Below are 20230 nucleotides of genomic sequence, written 5' to 3'. Positions count from 1 at the left end.
CTTTGAAGCAGGAGCACCCAGCTTGTTGGGTGCATACAGGATAAACAGTGACTCAGTTTTCCTGATTCTAGCCGTTCTGGCTACATAAACCTTCAAAGCCCTGACCACATCTAGTAACTCGGAATTCTCCAAGTCACGAGTAGCCACAGGCACCACAATAGGTTGGTTCATATGAAAAGATTACACCACTTTTGGCAGAAATTGCGGACGGGTCCGCAATTCCGCCCTGTCCATATGGAAAACCAGATAGGGGCTTTTATGTGACAAAGCCGCTAATTCTGACACACGCCTGGCTGAAGCCAAGGCTAATAGCATGAGCACCTTCCACGTGAGAAATTTTAACTCCACGGTTTTAAGTGGCTCAGACCAGTGTGACTTCAGGAAACTCAACACCACGTTAAGATCCCAAGGTGCCACTGGAGGCACAAAAGGGGGCTGAATATGCAGCACTCCCTTTACAAACGTCTGAACTTCAGGAAGAGAAGCCAGTTCTTTTTGAAAGAAAATGGATAGGGACGAAATCTGGACCTTAATGGACCCCAATTTTAGGCCCAAAGTCACTCCCGACTGTAGGAAGTGAAGAAAACGGCCCAGCTGGAATTCCTCTATAGGGGCATTCCTGGCCTCACACCAAGCAACATATTTTCGCCATATACGGTGATAATGTTTAGCCGTCACGTCCTTCCTAGCCTTTATCAGCGTAGGAATAACCTCATCCGGAATGCCTTTTTCTGCTAGGATCCGGCGTTCAGCCGCCATGCCGTCAAACGCAGCCGCGGTAAGTCTTGGAACAGACAGGGCCCCTGTTGCAACAGATCCTGTCTTAGAGGCAGAGGCCATGGGTCCTCTGTGAGCATTTCTTGCAGCTCTGGATACCAAGTCCTTCTTGGCCAATCCGGAACAATGAGTATTGTTCTCACTCCTCTTTTTCTTATGATTCTCAGCACCTTGGGTATGAGAGGAAGAGGAGGAAACACATAAACCGACTGGAACACCCACGGTGTCACTAGTGCGTCTACAGCTATCGCCTGAGGATCTCTTGACCTGGCGCAATACCTCTGTAGCTTTTTGTTGAGGCGGGATGCCATCATGTCTACCTGTGGCAGTTCCCATCGCCTTGCAATCTGCGTGAAGACTTCCTGATGAAGTCCCCACTCTCCCGGGTGGAGGTCGTGCCTGCTGAGGAAGTCTGCTTCCCAGTTGTCCACTCCCGGAATGAACACTGCCGACAGTGCTCGTACGTGATTCTCCGCCCATCGAAGAATTCTGGTGGCTTCCGCCATCGCCACCCTGCTCCTTGTGCCGCCTTGGCGGTTTACATGAGCCACTGCGGTGATGTTGTCTGATTGAATCCGCACCGATTGGTTGCGAAGGAGGGTCTCCACTTGACTTAGGGCCTTGTATATGGCCCTTAGTTCCAGGATATTGATGTGAAGGCAAGTCTCCTGACTTGACCACAGACCCTGGAAATTTCTTCCCTGTGTGACTGCCCCCCACCCTCGGAGGCTTGCATCCGTGGTCACCAGGACCCAGTCCTGTATGCCGAATCTGCGGCCCTCGAGAAGGTGAGCACTCTGCAGCCACCACAGAAGAGACACCCCGGCCCTGGGGGATAGGGTGATCAGCCGATGCATCTGTAGATGCGATCCGGACCACTTGTCCAACAGATCCCATTGAAAGGTCCTCGCATGGAACCTGCCGAAGGGAATGGCCTCGTATGACGCCACCATCTTTCCCAGGACTCGCGTGCAGTGATGCACCGACGGGATCCGGTCTGAAGATCGACAGTGTCTAGGTCGACAATGTTTAGGTCGACCACTATAGGTCGACAGTCACTAGGTCGACATGGATGGAAGGTCGACAGGGTTTCTAGGTCGACATGTGCTAGGTCGACAGGTCTAAAGGTCGACATGAGTTTTTCACATTTTTTTTCTTTTTTTTAATTTTTTCATACTTAACGATCCACGTGGACTACGATTGGAACGGTAAAGTGTGCCGAGCGAAGCGGTAGCGGAGCGAAGGCACCATGCCCGAAGCATGGCGAGCGAAGCGAGCCATGCGAGGAGACGCGGTGCACTAATTTGGGATCCTGGTCACTCTACGAAGAAAACGACACCAAAAATAAATAAATCCTCATGTCGACCTTTAGACCTGTCGACCTAGCACATGTCGACCTAGAAACCCTGTCGACTTTCCATCCATGTCGACCTAGTGACTGTCGACCTATAGTGGTCGACCTAGACATTGTCAATTTGATGAACCACACCCGCACCGACACCTGTTATGGTTTTAAGAGGTCTCTGGCCAGTGTCATGAGTTCCTGAGCCTTCTCCGTCGGGAAAAAAACCTTCTTCTGGTCTGTGTCCAGAATCATGCCCAGGAAGGGCAGACGCGTCGTAGGAATCAGCTGCGGCTTTGGAATATTCAGAATCCAGCCGTGCTGTTGTAACACTTCTCGAGAGCGTGCTACGCTGATCAGCAACTGCTCTCTGGACCTCGTCTTTATGAGGAGATCGTCCAAGTATGGGATAATTGTGACTCCTTGCTTTCGCAGGAGCACCATCATTTCTGCCATTACCTTGGTAAATATTCTCGGTGCCGTGGACAGACCAAACGGCAACGTCTGGAATTGGTAATGACAATCCTGTACCACAAATCTGAGGTACTCCTGATGAGGTGGATAAATGGGGACATGAAGGTAAGCATCCTTTATGTCCAGAGACACCATAAAATCCCCCTCCTCCAGGCTTGCGATGACCGCTCTGAGCGATTAAATCTTGAACTTGAACCTTTTCAGGTATATGTTCAGGGATTTTAAATTCAATATGGGTCTGACCGAAGCGTCCGGTTTCGGTACCACAAACATTGTCGAATAGTAACCCCTTCCCTGTTGAAGGAGGGGAACCTTTACCACCACCTGCTGGAGATACAATTTGTGCATTGCAGCTAACACTATTTCCCTCTCTATGGGGGAAGCTGGCAGGGCCGATTTGAGGTAACGGTGAGGGGGCATCACTTCGAATTCCAGCTTGTATCCCTGAGACACAATCTCTATAGCCCAGGGATCCACCTGAGAGTGAACCCACTTGTGGCTGAAATTTCGGAGACGTGCCCCCACCGGGCCTGGCTCCGCCTGTGGAGCCCCAGCGTCATGCGGTGGATTTAGTGGAAGCCGGGGAGGACTTCTGTTCCTGGGAACTAGCTGTATTGTGCAGCTTCTTTCCTCTACCCCTGCCTCTGGCAAGAAAGGACGCACCTCGGACTTTCTTGCCTTTTTGTGATCGAAAGGACTGCATTTGGTAATACGGTGCTCTCTTAGGTTGTGAGGGAAGATATGGCAAAAAATTTGACTTTCCAGCCGTAGCTGTGGAGACCAGGTCCGAGAGACCGTCCCCAAACAATTCCTCACCCTTGTAAGATAAAACCTCCATGTGCCTTTTTGAGTCGGCATCGCCTGTCCATTGCCGAGTCCACAGGACCCTTCTGGCAGAAATCGACATTGCATTTATTCTAGAGCCCAGTAGGCTAATGTCTCTTTGGGAATCTCTCACATATAGGACAGCGTCTTTTATATGCCCCAGGGTCAGTACTATAGTATCCTTGTCCAAGGTATCAAGTTCCTCAGATAAGGTATCTGTCCATGCTGCTACAGCACTACACATCCAGGCCGACGCAATTGCCGGCCTTAGTAGGGTACCTGAATGTGTATAAATGGACTTCAGGATACCCTCCTGCTTTCTATCCGCAGCATCTTTTAGGGTGGCCGTATCCTGTGACGGCAGGGCTACCCTCTTGGATAAGCATGTTAAAGCTTTGTCTACCCTAGGGGAGGATTCCCAGCGTAACCTGTCCGTTGGCGGGAAAGGATACGCCATAAGCATCCGTTTGGAAATCTGCAGTTTTCTATCTGGAGATTCCCAAGCCTTTTCACATAACTCATTTAACTCATGTGAAGGGGGGAAAGGTCACCTCTTGCCTTTTTTCCCCATACATATAAACCCTCTTGTCAGGGTCTGGGGTTTCCTCTGTGATGTGTAACACATCTTTCATTGCTATAATCATGTAGCGGATGGCTTTAGCCATTTTAGGCTGCAACTTTGCATCATCGCCATCGACACTGGAGTCAGAATCCGTGTCGATATCTGTGTCAACAATTTGGGATAGTGGGCGCTTCTGAGACCCTGACGGCCTCTGCGCTGTAGGATCAGGCATGGGTTGAGACCCTGACTGTCCCAAGGCTTCAGCTTTATCCAACCTTTTATGCAAGGAATTAACAGTATCATTTAAAACCTTCCACATATCCAATGTTAGAGATGAGCGCCTGAAATTTTTCGGGTTTTGTGTTTTGGTTTTGGGTTCGGTTCCGCGGCCGTGTTTTGGGTTCGAACGCGTTTTGGCAAAACCTCACCGAATTTTTTTTGTCGGATTCGGGTGTGTTTTGGATTCGGGTGTTTTTTTCAAAAAACACTAAAAAACAGCTTAAATCATAGAATTTGGGGGTCATTTTGATCCCAAAGTATTATTAACCTCAAAAACCATAATTTACACTCATTTTCAGTCTATTCTGAATACCTCACACCTCACAATATTATTTTTAGTCCTAAAATTTGCACCGAGGTCGCTGTGTGAGTAAGATAAGCGACCCTAGTGGCCGACACAAACACCGGGCCCATCTAGGAGTGGCACTGCAGTGTCACGCAGGATGTCCCTTCCAAAAAACCCTCCCCAAACAGCACATGACGCAAAGAAAAAAAGAGGCGCAATGAGGTAGCTGTGTGAGTAAGATTAGCGACCCTAGTGGCCGACACAAACACCGGGCCCATCTAGGAGTGGCACTGCAGTGTCACGCAGGATGGCCCTTCCAAAAAACCCTCCCCAAACAGCACATGACGCAAAGAAAAAAAGAGGCGCAATGAGGTAGCTGTGTGAGTAAGATTAGCGACCCTAGTGGCCGACACAAACACCGGGCCCATCTAGGAGTGGCACTGCAGTGTCACGCAGGATGTCCCTTCCAAAAAACCCTCCCCAAACAGCACATGACGCAAAGAAAAAAAGAGGCGCAATGAGGTAGCTGACTGTGTGAGTAAGATTAGCGACCCTAGTGGCCGACACAAACACCGGGCCCATCTAGGAGTGGCACTGCAGTGTCACGCAGGATGTCCCTTCCAAAAAACCCTCCCCAATCAGCACATGATGCAAAGAAAAAGAAAAGAAAAAAGAGGTGCAAGATGGAATTGTCCTTGGGCCCTCCCACCCACCCTTATGTTGTATAAACAAAACAGGACATGCACACTTTAACCAACCCATCATTTCAGTGACAGGGTCTGCCACACGACTGTGACTGATATGACGGGTTGGTTTGGACCCCCCCCAAAAAAGAAGCAATTAATCTCTCCTTGCACAAACTGGCTCTACAGAGGCAAGATGTCCACCTCATCTTCACCCTCCGATATATCACCGTGTACATCCCCCTCCTCACAGATTATCAATTCGTCCCCACTGGAATCCACCATCTCAGCTCCCTGTGTACTTTGTGGAGGCAATTGCTGCTGGTCAATGTCTCCGCGGAGGAATTGATTATAATTCATTTTAATGAACATCATCTTCTCCACATTTTCTGGATGTAACCTCGTACGCCGATTGCTGACAAGGTGAGCGGCGGCACTAAACACTCTTTCGGAGTACACACTTGTGGGAGGGCAACTTAGGTAGAATAAAGCCAGTTTGTGCAAGGGCCTCCAAATTGCCTCTTTTTCCTGCCAGTATAAGTACGGACTGTGTGACGTGCCTACTTGGATGCGGTCACTCATATAATCCTCCACCATTCTATCAATGTTGAGAGAATCATATGCAGTGACAGTAGACGACATGTCCGTAATCGTTGTCAGGTCCTTCAGTCCGGACCAGATGTCAGCATCAGCAGTCGCTCCAGACTGCCCTGCATCACCGCCAGCGGGTGGGCTCGGAATTCTGAGCCTTTTCCTCGCACCCCCAGTTGCGGGAGAATGTGAAGGAGGAGATGTTGACAGGTCGCGTTCCGCTTGACTTGACAATTTTGTCACCAGCAGGTCTTTCAACCCCAGCAGACTTGTGTCTGCCGGAAAGAGAGATCCAAGGTAGGCTTTAAATCTAGGATCGAGCACGGTGGCCAAAATGTAGTGCTCTGATTTCAACAGATTGACCACCCGTGAATCCTTGTTAAGCGAATTAAGGGCTGCATCCACAAGTCCCACATGCCTAGCGGAATCGCTCCCTTTTAGCTCCTTCTTCAATGCCTCCAGCTTCTTCTGCAAAAGCCTGATGAGGGGAATGACCTGACTCAGGCTGGCAGTGTCTGAACTGACTTCACGTGTGGCAAGTTCAAAGGGCATCAGAACCTTGCACAACGTTGAAATCATTCTCCACTGCACTTGAGACAGGTGCATTCCACCTCCTATATCGTGCTCAATTGTATAGGCTTGAATGGCCTTTTGCTGCTCCTCCAACCTCTGAAGCATATAGAGGGTTGAATTCCACCTCGTTACCACTTCTTGCTTCAGATGATGGCAGGGCAGGTTCAGTAGTTTTTGGTGGTGCTCCAGTCTTCTGTACGTGGTGCCTGTACGCCGAAAGTGTCCCGCAATTTTTCTGGCCACCGACAGCATCTCTTGCACGCCCCTGTCGTTTTTTAAAAAATTCTGCACCACCAAATTCAAGGTATGTGCAAAACATGGGACGTGCTGGAATTTGCCCATATTTAATGCACACACAATATTGCTGGCGTTGTCCGATGCCACAAATCCACAGGAGAGTCCAATTGGGGTAAGCCATTCCGCGATGATCTTCCTCAGTTGCCGTAAGAGGTTTTCAGCTGCGTGCGTATTCTGGAAACCGGTGATACAAAGCGTAGCCTGCCTAGGAAAGAGTTGGCGTTTGCGAGATGCTGCTACTGGTGCCGCCGCTGCTGTTCTTGCGGCGGGAGTCCATACATCTACCCAGTGGGCTGTCACAGTCATATAGTCCTGACCCTGCCCTGCTCCACTTGTCCACATGTCCGTGGTTAAGTGGACATTGGGTACAGCTGCATTTTTTAGGACACTGGTGACTCTTTTTCTGAGGTCTGTGTACATTTTCGGTATCGCCTGCCTAGAGAAATGGAACCTAGATGGTATTTGGTACCGGGGACACAGTACCTCCAACAAGTCTCTAGTTGGCTCTGCAGTAATGATGGATACCGGAACCACGTTTCTCACCACCCAGGATGCCAAGGCCTCAGTTATCCGCTTTGCAGTAGGATGACTGCTGTGATATTTCATCTTCCTCGCAAAGGACTGTTGAACAGTCAATTGCTTACTGGAAGTAGTACAAGTGGGCTTACGACTTCCCCTCTGGGATGACCATCGACTCCCAGCGGCAACAACAGCAGCGCCAGCAGCAGTAGGCGTTACACGCAAGGATGCATCGGAGGAATCCCAGGCAGGAGAGGACTCGTCAGAATTGCCAGTGACATGGCCTGCAGGACTATTGGCATTCCTGGGGAAGGAGGAAATTGACACTGAGGGAGTTGGTGGGGTGGTTTGCGTGAGCTTGGTTACAAGAGGAAGGGATTTACTGGTCAGTGGACTGCTTCCGCTGTCACCCAAAGTTTTTGAACTTGTCACTGACTTATTATGAATGCGCTGCAGGTGACGTATAAGGGAGGATGTTCCGAGGTGGTTAACGTCCTTACCCCTACTTATTACAGCTTGACAAAGGGAACACACGGCTTGACACCTGTTGTCCGCATTTCTGGTGAAATACCTCCACACCGAAGAGCTGATTTTTTTGGTATTTTCACCTGGCATGTCAACGGCCATATTCCTCCCACGGACAACAGGTGTCTCACCGGGTGCCTGACTTAAACAAACCAACTCACCATCAGAATCCTCCTGGTCAATTTCCTCCCCAGCGCCAGCAACACCCATATCCTCCTCATCCTGGTGTACTTCAACACTGACATCTTCAATCTGACTATCAGGAACTGGACTGCGGGTGCTCCTTCCAGCACTTGCAGGGGGCGTGCAAATGGTGGAAGGCGCATGCTCTTCACGTCCAGTGTTGGGAAGGTCAGGCATCGCAACCGACACAATTGGACTCTCCTTGTGGATTTGGGATTTCGAAGAATGCACAGTTCTTTGCTGTGCTGCTTTTGCCAGCTTGAGTCTTTTCATTTTTCTAGCGAGAGGCTGAGTGCTTCCATCCTCATGTGAAGCTGAACCACTAGCCATGAACATAGGCCAGGGCCTCAGCCGTTCCTTGCCACTCCGTGTGGTAAATGGCATATTGGCAAGTTTACGCTTCTCCTCCGACAATTTTATTTTAGGTTTTGGAGTCCTTTTTTTTCTGATATTTGGTGTTTTGGATTTGACATGCTCTGTACTATGACATTGGGCATCGGCCTTGGCAGACGACGTTGCTGGCATTTCATCGTCTCGGCCATGACTAGTGGCAGCAGCTTCAGCACGAGGTGGAAGTGGATCTTGATCTTTCCCTAATTTTGGAACCTCAACATTTTTGTTCTCCATATTTTAATAGGCACAACTAAAAGGCACCTCAGGTAAACAATGGAGATGGATACTAGTATACAATTATGGACTGCCTGCCGACTGCAGACACAGAGGTAGCCACAGCCGTGAACTACCGTACTGTACTGTGTCTGCAGCTAATATAGACTGGTTGATAAAGAGAAGATGTCTATGTAACTATGTATGTATAAAGAAGACTGAAAAAAATCCACGGTTAGGTGGTATACAATTATGGACGGACTGCCTGCCGAGTGCAGACACAGAGGTAGCCACAGCCGTGAACTACCGTACTGTACTGTGTCTGCAGCTAATATAGACTGGTTGATAAAGAGAAGATGTCTATGTAACTATGTATGTATAAAGAAGAATGAAAAAAAACCACGGTTAGGTGGTATACAATTATGGACGGACTGCCTGCCGAGTGCAGACACAGAGGTAGCCACAGCCGTGAACTACCGTACTGTACTGTGTCTGCAGCTAATATAGACTGGTTGATAAAGAGAAGATGTCTATGTAACTATGTACGTATAAAGAAGAATGAAAAAAATCCACGGTTAGGTGGTATTACAATTATGGACGGACTGCCTGCCGAGTGCAGAGACACAGAGGTAGCCACAGCCGTGAACTACCGTACTGTGTCTGCTGCGACTGGATGATAAATTATATAAAAAATATATATATATCACTACTGCAGCCGGACAGGTATATATTATATAATGACGGACCTGCTGGACACTGTCTGTCAGCAGAATGAGTTTTATTTTTATAGAATAAAAAAAAAAAAAACACACAAGTGAAGTCACACGACGAGTGTTTAACTTTTTCAGGCAATCACAATATAAGTATACTACTAACTATACTGGTGGTCAGTGTGGTCAGGTCACTGGTCAGTCACACTGGCAGTGGCACTCCTGCAGCAAAAGTGTGCACTGTTTAATTTTAATATAATATGTACTCCTGGCTCCTGCTATAACCTATAACTGGCACTGCAGTAGTGCTCCCCAGTCTCCCCCACAATTATAAGCTGTGTGAGCTGAGCAGTCAGACAGATATATATAATATTATATATAGATAATAGATGATGCAGCACACTGGCCTGAGCCTGAGCAGTGCACACAGATATGGTATGTGACTGACTGAGTCACTGTGTGTATCGCTTTTTTCAGGCAGAGAACGGATATATTAAATAAACTGCACTGTGTGTCTGGTGGTCACTCACTATATAATATATTATGTACTCCTGGCTCCTGCTATAACCTATAACTGGCACTGCAGTAGTGCTCCCCAGTCTCCCCCACAATTATAAGCTGTGTGAGCTGAGCAGTCAGACAGATATATATAATATTATATATAGATAATAGATGATGCAGCACACTGGCCTGAGCCTGAGCAGTGCACACAGATATGGTATGTGACTGACTGAGTCACTGTGTGTATCGCTTTTTTCAGGCAGAGAACGGATATATTAAATAAACTGCACTGTGTGTCTGGTGGTCACTCACTATATAATATATTATGTACTCCTGGCTCCTGCTATAACCTATAACTGGCACTGCAGTAGTGCTCCCCAGTCTCCCCCACAATTATAAGCTGTGTGAGCTGAGCAGTCAGACAGATATATATAATATTATATATAGATAATAGATGATGCAGCACACTGGCCTGAGCCTGAGCAGTGCACACAGATATGGTATGTGACTGACTGAGTCACTGTGTGTATCGCTTTTTTCAGGCAGAGAACGGATATATTAAATAAACTGCACTGTGTGTCTGGTGGTCACTCACTATATAATATATTATGTACTCCTGGCTCCTGCTATAACCTATAACTGGCACTGCAGTAGTGCTCCCCAGTCTCCCCCACAATTATAAGCTGTGTGAGCTGAGCAGTCAGACAGATATATATAATATTATATATAGATAATAGATGATGCAGCACACTGGCCTGAGCCTGAGCAGTGCACACAGATATGGTATGTGACTGACTGAGTCACTGTGTGTATCGTTTTTTTCAGGCAGAGAACGGATATATTAAATAAACTGCACTGTGTGTCTGGTGGTCACTCACTATATAATAAGAATTTACTTACCGATAATTCTATTTCTCGGAGTCCGTAGTGGATGCTGGGGTTCCTGAAAGGACCATGGGGAATAGCGGCTCCGCAGGAGACAGGGCACAAAAAAGTAAAGCTTTTACCAGATCAGGTGGTGTGCACTGGCTCCTCCCCCTATGACCCTCCTCCAGACTCCAGTTAGGTACTGTGCCCGGACGAGCGTACACAATAAGGGAGGCAATTTGAATCCCGGGTAAGACTCATACCAGCCACACCAATCACACCGTACAACTTGTGATCTAAACCCAGTTAACAGTATGATAACAGAAAGAGCCTCTTAAAGATGGCTCCTTAACAATATAACCCGAATTTGTTAACAATAACTATGTACAGCATTGCAGATAATCCGCACTTGGGATGGGCGCCCAGCATCCACTACGGACTCCGAGAAATAGAATTATCGGTAAGTAAATTCTTATTTTCTCTATCGTCCTAAGTGGATGCTGGGGTTCCTGAAAGGACCATGGGGATTATACCAAAGCTCCCAAACGGGCGGGAGAGTGCGGATGACTCTGCAGCACCGAATGAGAGAATTCCAAGTCCTCTTTTGCCAGGGTATCAAATTTGTAGAATTTTACAAACGTGTTTTTCCCCCGACCACGTAGCTGCTCGGCAGAATTGTAATGCCGAGACCCCTCGGGCAGCCGCCCAAGATGAGCCCACCTTCCTTGTGGAATGGGCCTTAACAGATTTAGGCTGTGGCAGGCCTGCCACAGAATGAGCAAGTTGAATTGTGTTACAATTCCAACGAGCAATCGTCTGCTTAGAAGCAGGGGCACCCAACTTGTTGGGTGCATATAGTATCAACAGCGAGTCAGATTTTCTGACTTCAGCCGTCCTTGAAATGTATATTTTTAAGGCTCTGACAACGTCCAACAACTTGGAGTCCTCCAAGTCGCCAGTGGCCGCAGGCACCACAATAGGTTGGTTCAGGTGAAACGCTGATACCACCTTAGGGAGAAAATGCGGACGAGTCCTCAGTTCTGCCCTATCCGAATGGAAGATTAGATAAGGGCTTTTATAAGATAAAGCCGCCAATTCAGATACTCTCCTGGCGGAAGCCAGGGCCAGTAACATAGTCACTTTCCATGTGAGATATTTAAAATCCACCTTTTTCAATGGTTCAAACCAATGGGATTTGAGGAAATCTAAAACTACATTTAGATCCCACGGTGCCACCGGAGGCACCACAGGAGGCTGTATATGCAGTACTCCTTTAACAAAAGTCTGTACCTCAGGAACTGAGGCCAATTCTTTTTGGAAGAATATTGACAGGGCCGAAATTTGAACCTTAATAGATCTCAATTTGAGACCCATAGACAATCCTGATTGTAGGAAATGTAGGAAACGACCCAGTTGAAATTCCTCCGTCGGAACACTCCGATCCTCGCACCACGCGACATATTTTCGCCAAATGCGGTGATAATGTTTCGCGGTGACTTCCTTCCTTGCCTTAATCAAGGTAGGAATGACTTCTTCTGGAATGCCTTTCCCTTTTAGGATCTGGCGTTCAACCGCCATGCCGTCAAACGCAGCCGCGGTAAGTCTTGAAAGAGACAGGGACCCTGTTGTAGCAGGTCCCTTCTCAGAAGTAGAGGGCACGGGTCGTCCGTGACCAACTCTTGAAGTTCCGGGTACCAAGTCCTTCTTGGCCAATCCGGAGCCACTAGTATTGTTCTTACTCCTCCTCACCGTATAATCTTCAATACCTTTGGTATGAGAGGCAGAGGAGGAAACACATATACTGATTTGTACACCCAAGGTGTTACCAGTGCGTCCACAGCTATTGCCTGTGGATCTCTTGACCTGGCGCAATACTTGTCCAGTTTCTTGTTGAGGCGAGACGCCATCATGTCTACCATTGGTCTTTCCCAACAGTTTATTAGCATGTGGAAGACTTCTGGATGAAGACCCCCCTCTCCCGGGTGAATATCGTGTCTGCTGAGGAAATCTGCTTCCCAGTTGTACACGCCCGGGAAGAACACTGCTGACAGTGCTATTACGTGATTCTCCGCCCAGCGAAGAATCTTGGCAGCTTCTGCCATTGCACTCCTGCTTCTTGTGCCGCCCTGTCTGTTTACATGGGCGACCGCCGTGATGTTGTCCGACTGAATCAACACCGGTTTTCCTTGCAGGAGTGGTTCCGCCTGGCTTAGAGCATTTTAGATTGCTCTTAGTACCAGAATGTTTATGTGAAGAGACTTTTCCAGGTTCGTCCATACCCCCTGGAAGTTTCTTCCTTGTGTGACTGCTCCCCAACCTCTCAGGCTGGCGTCCGTGGTCACCAGGATCAAATCCTGTATGCCGAATCTGCGGCCCTCCAATAGATGAGCCTTTTGCAACCACCACAGAAGATATACCCTTGTCCTTGGCGACAGGGTTATTCGCAGGTGCATCTGAGGATGCGACCCTGACCATTTGTCCAACAGATCCCTTTGGAAAATTCTTGCATGGAATCTGCCGAATGGAATTGCTTCGTAAAAAGCCACCATTTTTCCCAGGACTCTTGTGCATTGATGTACAGACACCTTTCCTGGTTTTAGGAGGTTCCTGACAGGTCGGATAACTCCTTGGCTTTTTCCTCGGGAAGAAAAACCTTTTTCTGAACCGTGTCCAGAATCATCCCTAGGAACAGCAGACGTATCGTCGGAAAACAGCTGCGATTCTTGGAATATTTAGAATCCAGTCGTGCCGTCGAAGAACTACTTTAGATAGTGCTCTTCCGACCTCCAACTGTTCTCTGGGACTTGCCCTTTTTAGGTCGTGCAAGTAAGGGATAATTTAGATGCCTTTTTTCTTTGAAGAAACATCTTTTCGGCCATTACCTTGGTAAAAAGGCCCGGGGTGCCGTGGATAATTCAAACGGCATCGTCTGAAACTGATATTGACAGTTCTGTACCACGAACCAGAGGTACCCTTGATGAGAAGGACAAAATTTGGACATGGAGGTAATCCTTGATGTCCAGGGACACCATATAGTCCCCTTTTTTCCGGTTCGCTATCACTGCTCTGAGTGACTTTATCTCGATTTGAACCTTTTATGTAAGTGTTCAAAACATTTTAGATTTAGACTATGTGTCACCAAGCCGTCTGGCTTCAGTACCACAATATAGTGTGGAAAAATAATACCCTTTTCCTTGTCGTAGGAGGGGTACTTTGATTATCACCTGCTGGATATACAGCTTGTGAATTGTTTCCAATGCTGCCTCCCTGTCGGAGGGAGCCGTTGGTAAAGCAGACTTCAGGAACCTGCGAGGAGAAGATGTCTCGACTCTCCAATCTTTACCCCTGGGATAATACTCGTACGATCTAGGGGTCAACTTGCGAGTGATCCCACTGCGCCCTGAGACTCTTGAGACTACCCCCCCACCTTGAGTCCGCTTGCACGGCCCCAGCGTCATGCTGAGGACTTGGCAGACGCGGTGGAGGGCTTCTTTTCCTGGGAAGGGGCTGCCTGCTGCAGTCTACTTCCCTTACCTCTATGTCTGGGCAGATATGACTGGCCTTTTGCCTGCATGCCCTCATGGGAAAGGAAAGATTGAGGCTGAAAAGACGGTGTCTTTTTTAGCTGAGATGTAACTTGGGGTAAAAAAGGTTGGATTTCCCAGCTGTTGCTGTGGTCCCCAGGTCCGATGGACCGACCCCCAAATAACTCCTTCCCTTTATACAGCAATACTTCCATCTGCCGTATGGGATCTGTATCACGTGACCACTGTCGTGTCCCTGACATCTTCTGGGAGATATGGACAACGCACTTATCTTGATGCCAGAGAGCAAATATCCCTCTGTGCATCTCACATACATATATATAGAATGCATCCTATTAAATGCTCTACATGAATAAAATATTTTCAGTCAGGGAATCCGACCAAGCCAACCCAGCACTGCATCTCCAGGCTGATGGCGATCGCTGGTCGCAGTATAACCACCGTATGTGTGTATATACTTTTTAGGATATTTTTCCAGCTTCCTATCAGCTGGCTCCTTGAGGGCGGCCGTATCTGGAGACGGTAACGCCACTTGATAAGCGTGTGAGCGCCTTATCACCCTAAGGGGTGTTTCCCAACGTACCCTAATTTCTGGCGGGAAAGGGTATAACGCCAATATTTGCTATCGGGGTAACCCTACGCATCATCACACACTTCATTTTATTTTATCTGATTCAGGAAAAACTACAGGTAGTTTTTTCACTCCCACATAATACCCTTTCTTGTGGTACTTGTAGTATCAGAAACACGTAACACCTCCTTCATTGCCCTTAACGTGTGGCCCTAATGAGAAATACGTTTGTTTATTCACCGTCGACACTGTATTCAGTGTCCGTGTCTGTGTCTGTGTCGACCGACTGAGGTAAATGGGCGTTTTTTAAAACCCCTGACGGTGTTTCTGAGACGCCTGGACCGGTCCTAATAGATTGTCGGCCGTCTCATGTCGTCAACCGACCTTGCAGCGTGTTGACATTCTCACGTAATTCTCTAAATAAGCCATCCATTCCGGTGTCGACTCCCTAGAGAGTGACATCCCCATTACAGGCAATTTCTCCGCCTCCTCACCAACATCGTCCTCATACATGTCGACACACACGTACCGACACACAGCACACACACCGGGAATGCTCTGACAGAGGACAGGACCCACTAGCCCTTTGGGGAGACAGAGGGAGAGTCTGCCAGCACACACCAAAAACGCTATAATTTTATAGGGACAACCTTATATAAGTGTTTCTCCCTTATAGCATCTTTTATATATATACAATATCGCCAAAATCAGTGCCCCCCCTCTCTGTTTTAACCCTGTTTCTGTAGTGCAGTGCAGGGGAGAGCCTGGGAGCCTTCTCTCCAGCTTTTCTGTGAGAGAAAATGGCGCTGTGTGCTGAGGAGATAGGCCCCGCCCCTTTTTCGGCGGGCTCGTCTCCCGCTATTTTTGAAGTTAGGCAGGGGTTAAATATCTCCATATAGCCTCTGTGGGCTATATGTGAGGTATTTTTTGCCTCTAATAAGGTTTTTATTTGCCTCTCAGAGCGCCCCCCCCAGCGCTCTGCACCCTCAGTGACTGTTGTGTGAAGTGTGCTGAGAGGAAAATGGCGCACAGCTGCAGTGCTGTGCGCTACCTTTATGAAGACTCAGGAGTCTTCAGCCGCCGATTTTGGACCTCTTCTCTCTTCAGCGTCTGCAAGGGGGCCGGCGGCGCGGCTCCGGTGACCATCCAGGCTGTACCTGTGATCGTCCCTCTGGAGCTAGTGTCCAGTAGCCAAGCAGCAAATCCACTCTGCACGCAGGTGAGTTCACTACTTCTCCCCTAAGTCCCTCGTTGCAGTGATCCTGTTGCCAGCAGGACTCACTGTAAAGTAAAAAACCTAAGCTAAACTTTCTCTAAGCAGCTCTTTAGGAGAGCCACCTAGATTGCACCCTTCTCGTTCGGGCACAAAATCTAACTGGAGTCTGGAGGAGGGTCATAGGGGGAGGAGCCAGTGCACACCACCTGATCTGGTAAAAGCTTTACTTTTTTGTGCCCTGTCTCCTGCGGAGCCGCTATTCCCCATGGTCCTTTCAGGAACCCCAGCATCCACTTAGGACGATAGAGAAAATATATTATGTACTCCTGGCTCCTGCTATAACCTATAACTGGCACTGCAGTAGTGCTCCCCAGTCTCCCCCACAATTATAAGCTGTGTGAGCTGAGCAGTCAGACAGATATATATAATATTATATATAGATAATAGATGATGCAGCACACTGGCCTGAGCCTGAGCAGTGCACACAGATATGGTATGTGACTGACTGAGTCACTGTGTGTATCGCTTTTTTCAGGCAGAGAACGGATATATTAAATAAACTGCACTGTGTGTCTGGTGGTCACTCACTATATAATATATTATGTACTCCTGGCTCCTGCTATAACCTATAACTGGCACTGCAGTAGTGCTCCCCAGTCTCCCCCACAATTATAAGCTGTGTGAGCTGAGCAGTCAGACAGATATATATAATATTATATATAGATAATAGATGATGCAGCACACTGGCCTGAGCCTGAGCAGTGCACACAGATATGGTATGTGACTGAGTCACTGTGTGCTGTGTATCGCTTTTTTCAGGCAGAGAACGGATTATAAAGTAAACTGCACTGTCCTCACTAGTAAACTCTCTCCACTCAGTCTCTACACTTCTACAGTAAACAGTACTCCTCCTAGTCAGCTCCAGTAAATCTCTCTCAGTCTCTTATAATCTAAATGGAGAGGACGCCAGCCACGTCCTCTCCCTATCAATCTCAATGCACGTGTGAAAATGGCGGCGACGCGCGGCTCCTTATATAGAATCCGAGTCTCGCGATAGAATCCGAGCCTCGCGAGAATCCGACAGCGTCATGATGACGTTCGGGCGCGCTCGGGTTAACCGAGCAAGGCGGGAAGATCCGAGTCGCTCGGACCCGTGAAAAAAAACATGAAGTTCTGGCGGGTTCGGATTCAGAGAAACCGAACCCGCTCATCTCTAATATCCATCCAATCGGGTGTCGGCGGCGACCCCACATTCATTTGTACCCGCTCTGTTTCCACATAGCCTTCCTCGTCAAACATGCTGACACAAGCGTACCGACACACCACACACAGAGGGGATGCTCTATTTGAAGACAGTTCCCCCACAAGGCTTTTTGGAGAGACAGAGAGAGAGTATGCCAGCACACACCCCAGCGCTATATGACCCAGGAATCACACAGTAACTTAGTGTTAACCTAGTAGCTGCTGTATATACTGTTTTTGCGCCAAATTTATGTGCCCCCCCTCTTTTTACCCTCTTTCTACCGTGATTCTGCAGGGGAGAGCCTGGGGAGCTTCCTCTCAGCGGAGCTGTGGAGAGAAAATGGCGCTGGTGAGTGCTGAGGAAGAAGCCCCGCCCCCTCAGCGGCGGGCTTCTGTCCCGCGTTTTGTGTGTAAAATAATGGCGGGGGCTCATGCATATATACAGTGCCCAACTGTATATATGCTGCTTTTTGCCAAGAGGTTCCCAATTGCTGCCCAGGGCGCCCCCCCCTGCACCATACAGTGACCGGAGTGTGTGGGTTTAGTGTGGGAGCAATGGCGCACAGCTGCAGTGCTGTGCGCTACCTCATATGAAGACTGGAGTCTTCTGCCGCCGATTTCGAAGTCTTCTTACTTCTCACGCCGGCTTCTGTCTTCTGGCTCTACGAGGGGGACGGCGGCGCGGCTCCGGGATCGGACGACCAAGGGTGCGTTCCTGTGTACGATCCCTCTGGAGCTAATGGTGTCCATTAGCCTAAGAAGCAGGACCTATCTTCTAGTGAGTAGGGCTGCTTCTCTCCCCTCAGTCCCACGTAGCAGAGAGTCTGTTGCCAGCAGATCTCTCTGAAAATAAAAAATCCTAACAAAATACTTTCTTTTTAGCAAGCTCAGGAGAGCTCACTAAGGTGCACCCAGCTCGTCCGGGCACAGATTCAAACTGAGGTCTGGAGGAGGGACAGAGGGAGGAGCCAGTGCACACCAGTATCCTAATTCTTTCTTAGAGTGCCCTGTCTCCTGCGGAGCCCGTCTATTCCCCATGGTCCTTACGGAGTCCCCAGCATCCACTAGGACGTTAGAGAAATCACACTCATCATTTAACATAACCAATAGCCCTGCTTTCCCATAATGCATTTTGGCACCTTTTGTGCCTAAACAGTGGTCTATATTACTGGGCTGTAACAGAAGTGAACTGTTGCAATGCACTTGATTATTGTCTGTAGTGCCAATTCAGAGCTGGAAGCAAGCAGAGAAAGGAGTAGCTTTGCACCTGGACATAACATGTTGCAATGCATATGTATTTTTTTTATTTTTGCGTGTGGGATGAATATATTCTGCGCTTGCATGTATCCCACAAATACTGGGCAGATTTATTCTTTAACTACGATTTACATGTAAGCTAGGACGCACCCCTGTAAATCTCTGCCCCACCTGCAGTGCAGCATGGTTTTGCTCAAGTGCAATTTCTTGGTTTTGCTTCTGTCTCTGAATCACCTCCTGTTATGTTACAGAGGAAGGGGGAAATATTTATTTTGTTAGCAGCTAACAAAGCGTCCCCATCATCCATTTTTCCCACGTATCGAAAAGAACTGACATTTTATTATTCAAGTATAAACCACAACAAAAAAATAAATAAAAATAATGTTGGTACCATTGCCAAAAGGACAAGGGGGACGAAAAAGGAATTTTTCATATTAAGGGGAAGATTTAACAACTCTTGGAGAGATAAAGTACCATCCAATCAGCTCCTGTCATGTTACAGCCTGTTTGAAAAATGACAAAAGCTGATTGGCTGTTACATTCTCTCTCTCAAAGCTTTGATAAATCTCCACATAAGTGTTTTCAATGCTATTTTGTTACATAAGGGTGTTGGAATATCTCCTTCCAGTGACTACTCGTCTATTGATATACAATAAACAATTTGCCAGTTCTGCTTGTTATAACACAATGGGAAGTGGAGATATATGAATCTAGCCATATGTGCAGAGGATTCCTGGTAAACCTGTCACTCGGCAGCATTGCGGAAGCCAGAATATGAGCACTGTAAGGTAAGTACCACCACAAACTACATGTTTAATTCAAGGGAAGGAACAGATTCATGATTTTATTGAGCTCTGCAATTAGTAATAAATAATTCAGTAATAAACAGGTTTTGTTACATAGTATATATTATTGTCCAATACCAGGTTTATTCAGCGCACAAGTAGCTCAGTCAATAGGAGCAGTAATGTATTTCTTGGGGGAAGAACAGTAAACCTAGTCCATAACGAAACAGTGACGGGAGCTTGGAAATGGACAAGCATGTAACAGCTACTCATGGTCAGAGGTCAGACATAACACAATAGCAGGTCAGTATTGTAGATTCAATCTTTTAAAGTAGTAACAAAATTGATCCGAGTACAAGGGAACACAGCCGCCCAACGCTTCCCTACTGAATATAACGGTGGGTGGAAATAGCATGATTAGGCTGTGGATCCATCCATTACAGTTCCCAAACACTGATAAAGCATTAGAGGACAAATATACACTTGTTTATGCTATACTTTCTTATTCTTTTTTAAACCATGAGTAGAAAGTATGATGCTGATGCAACATTTATTTCAGGGAACGTTCCCATTTATTAATGCCAGATGTTCTACATGAATTGCTTTGTCAAGGGTTCTTTGTTAGATCGTACCCAGCACAGGGGAATATATATGTGTATAGGCTTAGTATTTATTATCCCCGTGTATAAGGTATTAGCAATTACTGTCACTTCACTGGAATATTTCTAGTCCTATACGAATCTGGCCATGCCCCCAGTGCTGTCACATCACTTGCCACTACACCATAGCTACAAGCTCCCAGAGTGTGAGAGGCTTATCGCAGCTCAGTAAGACCAGACCAAAGCTCTTCAAGGATATAGATTACAGGGCTCTAGAGAGTGGGGAGCACTCCAAGCAGACTTAATGTGCAATCAGAGCCACTACACAGGATTAACATGGATCATATTCCAAAAACCTTTGTTCAATTTAATGGGCCCCCAATCCTACAGAGATTCCATTTTCCATTTGTTCATG

Source organism: Pseudophryne corroboree, chromosome 11, assembly GCF_028390025.1.
Source record: "Pseudophryne corroboree isolate aPseCor3 chromosome 11, aPseCor3.hap2, whole genome shotgun sequence".
NCBI lineage: Eukaryota > Metazoa > Chordata > Amphibia > Anura > Myobatrachidae > Pseudophryne > Pseudophryne corroboree.
The sequence above is the reverse complement of the archived record's forward strand: the minus strand, read 5'-3'. Positions refer to the sequence as shown.